This window comes from Panulirus ornatus, chromosome 43 (genome assembly GCF_036320965.1).
Source record: "Panulirus ornatus isolate Po-2019 chromosome 43, ASM3632096v1, whole genome shotgun sequence".
Classification (NCBI taxonomy): Eukaryota; Metazoa; Arthropoda; class Malacostraca; order Decapoda; family Palinuridae; genus Panulirus; species Panulirus ornatus.
The window spans coordinates 1,151,771-1,162,001 of NC_092266.1; positions in this window are offsets into that span (position 1 = coordinate 1,151,771).

A 10,231-nucleotide genomic window follows, 5' to 3' on the forward strand; every position below is an offset into this window, starting at 1 on the left:
AAACACAACAGGAAATTGACCAAGTTTCTCTTTGGGAGTTAAAATGAAGGATTAAATCAAATCCTGCAAAATCCAACATATCCTACTTTAATGTACGTCAGAGATACAACATAACTAATGTGTACCTACACTCCCGTATACACCGTCATTTACCCATTCCCATCTCAGACACCAACACTGTCCTGGGCCTAAATTATGATGTACACCTGAGAATGAACCGACATATACAGTCTAGAGCGGCTATTGCGAGAGCGGAGCTCAAGAAATTGTATAGATTTAGAGAGGCGCAATTCAAAACCAAATTGCACCTCTACAAAGCATTAATACGACCACTTATCATTTATGCCCCTTCAGCTCTTGAACTCAGAGCCAAATCCAGCATCCGTGCACTCCAAATCATTCAAAACAAAGCTCTATGTTGTCTTTTTAACATCAAATGGCAAGAGTTCATTAGAAATACAGAACTTCACGAGAGAGCACGAATCCTTCCATTAAACATCGATTGGAGGAAAGTGTTTGAAAGACAAGTAGAGCGATTTCAAATGCATCATAATAACTGGATTGATTACTTCAACAATCTCCTGGGAATAGATCACCCAGGTAACATGTTTAATATACAACCTGGACGACATCCAGTGCCAATATATTAAAAACTAAAAATCACTATAGATCTTGCTGCTAAGTCCTAGCGGGGAACGCCTTGGTAAAATCAGTGTCCATCAGCCAGAGATGCGATCTATCTCCTCCTATATCCTGAAAAAACCTTGCCTTCCACTCATCATCTTTGACCTGCTCATCCTATTATTCCTATGCAAGCTGGGTTAAGCCCTGGCTCTTTTCTTCCCTCTAAAATTCACTTCATCTAACAATTCTTGCTCTTTCCGACCCTCTCTTTTCTCGCCCTTTCTTGAAAGGGACTTTTCTATCATCGTCGTCGTATACATCTCATCTTTTCTTGCCATTCGAGAAGGTTCTTGCTTCTCCTGTCTCGGCCACGTGTTAACCACATGGTTGATAGAGGATTAACCGCCAGATTCCACGAAGAGAGAAGAGAGAAGAGAGAAGACAGAAGAGGGAAGAAAGAAGACAGAAGAGCGAAGACAGAAGAAAGAAGTGGATTGTAACGTTGCCTCCCGCGTTGGTCCTTCCCGCGGGAGACCGTTACGGTGACGACGCCGGCAGGCTGTTCCCTCACCACCCTCGCTGCTCCCCACACCCCCGCGTTGCCTCCAGTCCATCTTCACATCCCTTTTTTATTTCTTTTATTTTTGTATCATCCATCATCCATCTCTCGACCGTTTGGCTTGAGCAATCTCTACCCCAGCTTCCCCAGCCCATTCTGGAAAACTCATTTTCCTGAGGAGTGGAGGCTGGAGTGGACCTGTTCTCACCTAACGGGGTGGAGACACTCACACTATCTCTTACCTCTCCCCTACCTTGGACCGTCGAGCGTCCCTCACTCACGTTTTCTCGCACTAGGACACTGATGCCACCAACATGCCGCCCGACATACGTCTAAAATCCCTCAAAACTGATTGTCCCCCCCCCCCCCTTCCACGTTCGAACTCCTGTCCATCGTCTTTAAGACCACTGAGATCCGTCATACTAGGGTTATTCAATTCCCTTCGAACAATTACCAGTTTAAGATTTGCTAGGGCAAAGATAGTGATTTAGATGGAATCCTATCTAAGCCTCTCCTTGATGAACTAGCTAAAAAAAACTACCAAATCGTTCAGGACCGCTGCCCCCTTCAAGCTAGATGTACTATTATTGCCTACAATGTTGATGCATCTATCTTGTCCCTCAGCTCCACGGAAATTGTTGAAGCCATCAATGGTGAAAACAATGACGTTAACATCATCACCGTATATAAACTGAATAACTCCAGATTAATAAAGATACAATGTTCAAACCCGACCGAGGCCGATCACCTGCTCTCCCGAGGAATCCTGTTCCCCATGATCTCTATGCCAGCAAAATCCCTGAAGAAAGATGAATATCTCGACGTACAACAATGTTTCAAATATCTGAAATTCGGACATGAGACGAAAAGCCGTAAGGAACCCCACCAAACCTGTAGTCAATGCGGGGAAACTGGTTATGGTTTTCGTGAGTGCAAGGCTCAGGCAGCGAAGTGTGTCAACTGTAAAGGTGAACACGTTGCTGCATCTGGGCTGTGCCCACGTAAGAAGGAGCAACTCCGCGCAGTGCGTCAGGCACAAAAATCCAACTCACTTCCTTCCACAAACCCTCACCTCTACGCAACAGTTGCTGCTGCTGCTGCTCCTCCCCCTGCCACCCAACCTTCTCCTATCCCAACTACCAGTTCTTCAGACCTCCTCACCCTACCAGGTAGGATGCATGCGTGCTACCTAAAAGCGTTGTTCATGAGCAGGGAAAATAAGTCAGAATTCATCAGAATTTTCGATTTGCTGCTTGCTCATAACAACCTACCCAATATGCGAACTCCACCTGAACTCCTCACCTCCCCGCCAACAACTATCCCTCCCCGACCGCTGTCTCGTCCGCCACCCTGTCCCCTAACGAAAACATATCCCAGGAGACCCCCAGTAACACTCCCAACTCTCCCCCAACAACTCAACCTGTCGCCCTCCCAACTTTCAATACCCCCTCCGCACCCCGTAACACAACTCCATCCACAATCCCCCAACCCAACACAAACAATCCTACTGTCTCTCCAAATATCGATTCCTCTCCCACCCCCACCGTCCCAACATCCACCCCCACGACAGCCCCCCCTCCCTCACACACGAACCTCCACTCACCAATCCCCACCTTCCCCCTTCCCCCTCCCTCCGTCCCGCGCCTAACCCTCCCAGAGGAGCCCCATCACCTGACCCTGTCGACACACCAGACAACCCACCTACGGTCAACCTCAACCTTCAACTCGTCGACAATGACACTCTCCCCTCCCGTCTCCCCTCTTCTGACCCCTCACCAGATATATCCCGACCCAAAGACTAGAAAAATGATAGACGTGAAACACTCCAACGGTTCGTCAGTGGCCCTCATCGACCAAAGATGCAGAAGGCCAATAAATTTCCATAAGTCGTAAAATACTAAAAATCTTACAATTTAACGTGCGCAGCTATCACGATGGCCGTCATCTGATTGCCACTCTCCTCGAAGAGAAAAAACCCGATGTTGTGATACTTAACATCACATGTATCACCAACGGATATATAATTAGACATTACGGGTATACATCACGACAGTCTCCAGACAGTAGACACGAGGGAGTCGCCATTCTCAAAGGCAACACCATCGAACACGAATACCTCGCCACCTCATGGCAATTCGAACATTTTCTAGCAGTTAAGATAAACACAATACATGGCTTCATTATCTTCTGCACTACATACTCTCGACCCAACACTACCATTCCACTCCATGATCTCTACACAGTATTCAATCATACACATATCCCAGTCTACCTTCTAGCTGACCTCAACGCCCAACAGAGAACCTTCCACCACAACAGAATCAATTCTCATGGTGATGACTTATTCGCTTTATACTCTTACAAACGTCTTAACTTCCTAGAACCTTACTTCCACACTGTCTTCACTGGCCTAGGAGGAAAAGGCAGACCTGACCTTGTCTTCTCCAACAGAGCCAGTAATTATCTTCATAATTTCTTGTCTCCAGGGCCACTGTGTGGTTCCGACCACATCCCTATCTTTCTTCATCTCTCGTCTAACCCTATCCTCGTCCCATCACCCTCCCACTACCATTACAAAAGAGCAGACTGGGAGAACTTCAAAGACACTCTCTCCAACTGCACTTACACCACAAACTACGAAAATCACCCAATAACACTAATAGACACAGAAATAGAACATATACACAAAACAATCACACAGGCAGCTGACATTTCTATTCCCAAATCTTCATTTACTTCAAGATACTCCTTCTGCCCTTCTCCCAAAACAACAAGACTCCTCTCGTGCTACCGTCGACGCTTTGAGCAAAACAGACGTCATTTGGGCCTAGTACGGTGGGACCTCACATCCCTACGAAACCACACACTCAACAGTCTTCTAGAAGACCACAATAGACACTGGAAATCTCTTATCACCACAACAGAACAACACCGAATCAAATCTCCTCAAGAGTTTTGGAACAGAATACGAAAACTCAAAGGAATACCAATAACAGACTTTAATGGGCTAAATGACGACAGCACTCTACACCATAACCCACAAGACATTGCCAACACTTTTCAAAAACACAGGGAATGTATCTTTCACACCCCCCACCCCCCACCCTCTGGCGTATGAAAACACTGAAATTGTCACACAACACATAGAAAACAGACCCAGTCACTTCTATCCAGAACAGATCATACACCTCCAATCGCTTTCACACGACAACCTTCTCACAACTCCCATAAGATCGAGCGAGGTCAAATTCCTCCTAAAAGTGGCTAAAGTAGCCCCACGTAACACAGGTATTGGATACCAACTACTTACCCACTTCCCTGACAACACTATTAGAGCCATCACCTTCCTCTTCAACGCGGCACTAGCCTATGGCTATTTTCCCGCGGCCTTCAAAACTGCAACAACCACAATGATACCTAAGCCCAACAAATCCAACAGAGACCCCATGAACTACAGACCCATCAGCCTACTTGAGTCCATTGGGAAGACATTTGAAAGAATCTTAAACAACAGACATAGACAACACCTAACAAACAACAACCTACTCTCACACAAACAGTTTGGCTTTCATCAACATCGCTCCACACAAGATGAACTCAACATCATTACGACCTACATAAGAAACAACACGCGGACACACAAAATGACCGCACTCATCACAAAAGATGTTGAAAAATCCTTTGACACCGTGTGGCACGATGGATTGAGGTATAAACTAAGCACCCAATTCCAACTCCCACGACCCACCATTAAGCTTCTCTCTATCTTAGTAACAGAAAAACCCGAATCAATTACAGAAACAATTATACAAACTACCCCTCAATGCCTGTGTAGCTCAAGGCTCAGTGCTGGCCCCCACACTTTACACACTCTACACAAATGATCTTCCCAATTCTATACACCTGGACTCTATCACTCTCCAATACGCAGATGATGTAACACAACTAATCAGAGCCATAACCCTCACACACTTAATCAGCAAAACACAACAGGAAATTGACCAAGTTTCTCTTTGGGAGTTAAAATGAAGGATTAAATCAAATCCTGCAAAATCCAACATATCCTACTTTAATGTACGTCAGAGATACAACATAACTAATGTGTACCTACACTCCCGTATACACCGTCATTTACCCATTCCCATCTCAGACACCAACACTGTCCTGGGCCTAAATTATGATGTACACCTGAGAATGAACCGACATATACAGTCTAGAGCGGCTATTGCGAGAGCGGAGCTCAAGAAATTGTATAGATTTAGAGAGGCGCAATTCAAAACCAAATTGCACCTCTACAAAGCATTAATACGACCACTTATCATTTATGCCCCTTCAGCTCTTGAACTCAGAGCCAAATCCAGCATCCGTGCACTCCAAATCATTCAAAACAAAGCTCTATGTTGTCTTTTTAACATCAAATGGCAAGAGTTCATTAGAAATACAGAACTTCACGAGAGAGCACGAATCCTTCCATTAAACATCGATTGGAGGAAAGTGTTTGAAAGACAAGTAGAGCGATTTCAAATGCATCATAATAACTGGATTGATTACTTCAACAATCTCCTGGGAATAGATCACCCAGGTAACATGTTTAATATACAACCTGGACGACATCCAGTGCCAATATATTAAAAACTAAAAATCACTATAGATCTTGCTGCTAAGTCCTAGCGGGGAACGCCTTGGTAAAATCAGTGTCCATCAGCCAGAGATGCGATCTATCTCCTCCTATATCCTGAAAAAACCTTGCCTTCCACTCATCATCTTTGACCTGCTCATCCTATTATTCCTATGCAAGCTGGGTTAAGCCCTGGCTCTTTTCTTCCCTCTAAAATTCACTTCATCTAACAATTCTTGCTCTTTCCGACCCTCTCTTTTCTCGCCCTTTCTTGAAAGGGACTTTTCTATCATCGTCGTCGTATACATCTCATCTTTTCTTGCCATTCGAGAAGGTTCTTGCTTCTCCTGTCTCGGCCACGTGTTAACCACATGGTTGATTGAGGATTAACCGCCAGATTCCACGAAGAGAGAAGAAAGAAGAGAGAAGACAGAAGAGGGAAGAAAGAAGACAGAAGAGCGAAGACAGAAGAAAGAAGTGGATTGTAACGTTGCCTCCCGCGTTGGTCCTTCCCGCGGGAGACCGTTACGGTGACGACGCCGGCAGGCTGTTCCCTCACCACCCTCGCTGCTCCCCACACCCCCGCGTTGCCTCCAGTCCATCTTCACATCCCTTTCTATTTTTCATTTTTGTATCATCCATCATCCATCCATCCATCTCTACCCCAGCTTCCGCACCCCATTCTGGAAAACTCATTCTCCTGAGGAGCAGAGGCTGGAGTGGACCTGTTCTCACCTGACGGGGTGGAGACACTCACACTATCCCTTACCTCTCCCCTACCTTGGACCGTCGAGCGTCCCTCACTCACGTTTTCTCGCACTAGGACACTGATGCCACCAACATGCCGCCCGACATTCGTCTAAAATCTCTCAGAACTGATTGTCCCCCCGCCCCCTTCCACGTTCGAACTCCTGTCCATCGTCTTTAAGACCACTGAGATCCGTCATACTAGGGTCGTTCAATTCCCTTCGAACAAATACCAGTTTAAGATTTGCTTGGGCAAACATAGTGATCTAGATAGAATCCTATCTAAGCCTCTCCTTGATGAACTAGCTAAAAAAACTACCAAATCATTCAGGACCGCTGCCCCCTTCAAGCTAGATGTACTATTATTGCCTACAATGTTGATGCATCTATCTTGTCCCTCAACCCTTCGGAGATAGTTGAAGCCATTTCAATGGCGAAAACAATGACGTTAATGTCACCAACGTCTATAAACCGAATAACTCCAGATCAATAAAGATACAATGTTCGAATCCGACCGAGGCCGATTACCTGCTCTCCCAGGGAGTCCTGTTAACCATGATCTCTGTGCCCGCAAAATCCCTGAAGAAAGATGAATATCTAGACGTACAACAATGTTTCAAATGTCTGAAATACGAACATGAGACTAAGAACTGTAAATAACCCCACCAAACCTGTAGTCAATGCGCGGAAACTGGTCATGGTTTTCGTGAGTGCAAGGCTCAGGCAGCGAAGTGTGTTAACTGTAAAGGTGAACACGTCGCTGTATCTGGACTATGCCCACGTAAGAAGGAGCAACTCCGCGCAGTGCGTCAGGCACAAAAAACCAACTCACCTCCTTCCACAAACCCTCACCTCTACGCAACAGTTGCTGCTGCTGCTCCTTCTCCTGCTACCCAAGCTTCTCCTATCTCAACTACTAATTCTTCAGACCTCCTCACCCTACAAGGTAGGATGCATGCGTGCTACCTTAAAGCTTTGTTCCTGAGCAAGGAAGATAAGTCGGGATTCATCAGAATTTTCGATTTGCTGCTTGCTCACAACAACCTACCCAACGTACGAACTCCACCTGAACTCCTCACCTCCCTCGCCAACAACCATCCCTCCCCGACCCCTGTCTCGTCTGCCTCCCTGACCCCTAACGATAATGTTGCCCAGGAGACCCACAGTAACACTTCCAACTCTCCCCCAACGACACAACCTGTCACCCTCCCAACTTCCAATACCCCCTCCGCACCCCCTAACACAACTCCATCCACAACCCCCCCAACCCAACACCAACAATCCAACTGTCTCTCCAAATACCAATTCCTCTCCCACCCCCACCGTCCCAACTTCCACCACCACGACAGTCTCCCCTGAACCTCAACTCATCAATCCCCCCCTCCCCCTTCCCCCTCCCTCCGTCCAACGACTAACCCTCCCAGAGGAGCCCCAGCACCTGATCCTGCCCACACACCAGACAACCCACCAACGGTCAACCTCGACCTTCAAATTGTCGACAATGACCCTCTCCCCTCCCCTCTCCCCTCGCCTGACCCCTCACCAGATAGATCCCGACCCACGACTAGAAACATGATACGAGTGAAACTCTCAAACGGTGCGTCAACGGCCTTCATCGACAGCTGACACAGAAGGACAATAAACTTCCATAAGTCGTAAAATGCTAAAAATCTTACAATTTAACGTGCGCAGCTATCACAATGGCCGTCATCTGATTGCCACTCTCCTCGAAGAGAAAAAACCCGATGTTGTGATACTTAAGATCACATGTATCACCAACGGGTATAAACATTGCTGGTATACATCACGACAGTCTCCAGACAGTAGACACGAGGGAGTCGCCATTCTCATACGCAACATCATCGAACACGAACACCTCGTCACCTCATGGCAATACGAACACTTTCTAGCAGTTAAGATAAACACAATACATGGCTTCATTATCTTCTGCACCGTACACCCAGGCGACCCCAGGCCGCACACCCAGGCCGCACACACAGGCGACCCCAGGCCGCACACCCAGGCCGCAGACACAGGCGATCCCAGGTCACACACCCAGGCGACCCCAGGCCGCACACCCAGGCCGCACACCCAGGCGACCCCAGGCCGCACAACCAGGCCGCACACCTAGGCCGCACACCCAAGCCGCACACACAGGCGACCCCAGGCCGCACACCAAGGCTGCACACCCAGGCCGCACACACAGGCGACCCCAGGCCGCACACACAGGCGACCCCAGGCCGCACACCCAGGCCGCACACCCAGGCGACCCCAGGCCGCACACCCAAGCCGCACACCCAGGCCTCACACACAGGCCGCACACTCAGACGACCCCAGGCCGCACACACAGACCGCACACCCAGACAACCCCAGGCCGCACATACAGGCCGCACACCCAGACAACCCCAGGCAGCACACTCAGGCCGCACACCCAGGCCGCACACTCAGGCCGCACACACAGGCAACCTCAGGCCGCACACCCAGGCCGCACACACAGGCGACCCCTGGCCGCACACCCAGGCCGCACAGCCAGGCGACCCCAGGCCGCACACACAGGCGACTCTAGGCCACACACCCAGGCCGCACACCCAGGTGACCCCTGGCCGCACACACAGGCGACCCCTGGCCGCACACCCAGGCCGCACACCCAGGCCGCATACCCAGACGACCCCAGGCCGCACACACAGGCCGCACAGCCAGGCGACCCCAGGCCGCACACCCAGGCAGCACACCCAGGCCGCACACCCAGGCAGCACACAGAGGCGACCCCAGGCCGCACACCCAGGCAGCACACAGAGGCGACCCCAGGCCGCACACCCAGGTGACCCCAGGCCGCACACCCAGGCCGCACACCCAGGCCGCACATCCAAGCCGCACACCCAGGCCGCACACCCAGACGACCCCAGGCCGCACACACAGGCCGCACACCCAGGCCGCACACCTAGGCCGCACACAGACGACCCCAGGCCGCACACCCAGGCCGCACACCCAGACGACCCCAGGCCGCACACACAGGCCGCACATCCAGGCCGCACACCCAGGCCGCTCACACAGGCGACCCCAGGCCGCATACCCAGACTGCACACCCATGCCGCACACCCAGGCTGCACACAGACGACCCCAGGCCGCACACCCAAGCCGCACACCCAGACGACCCCAGGCCGCACACACAGGCCGCACATCCAGGCCGCACACCCAGACGACCCCAGGCCGCACACACAGGCCGCACATCCAGGCCACACACCCAAGCCGCACACCCAGACGACCCCAGGCCGCACGCACAGGCCGCACATCCAGGCCGCACACCCAGACGACCCCAGGCCGCACACACAGGCCGCACATCCAGGCCACACACCCAGGCCGCACACACAGGCGACCCCAGGCCGCACACCCAGGCCTCACAGGTGCAGATACATGCTATAAGCAGACTCGTTTGAGGTATTTTAAGCCAAGATGCAGAGAAACTTTAGAGATCATATTTTGAGGTGCCAAACCTGTAACACACACAAGGGAAGTCCCACTATCCCGCAAACTGTGTTGAAATATCCTTTACCTTCATACCCATGGGAAAGAGTTCATATGGACATATTAGGAGGTTTTCTAAGGTCCATGGCAGGCTACAGATACATTTCAGTAATTACTGGTGCCTTCAGATATTGTAAATTAGTTCCACTTCAAAATAA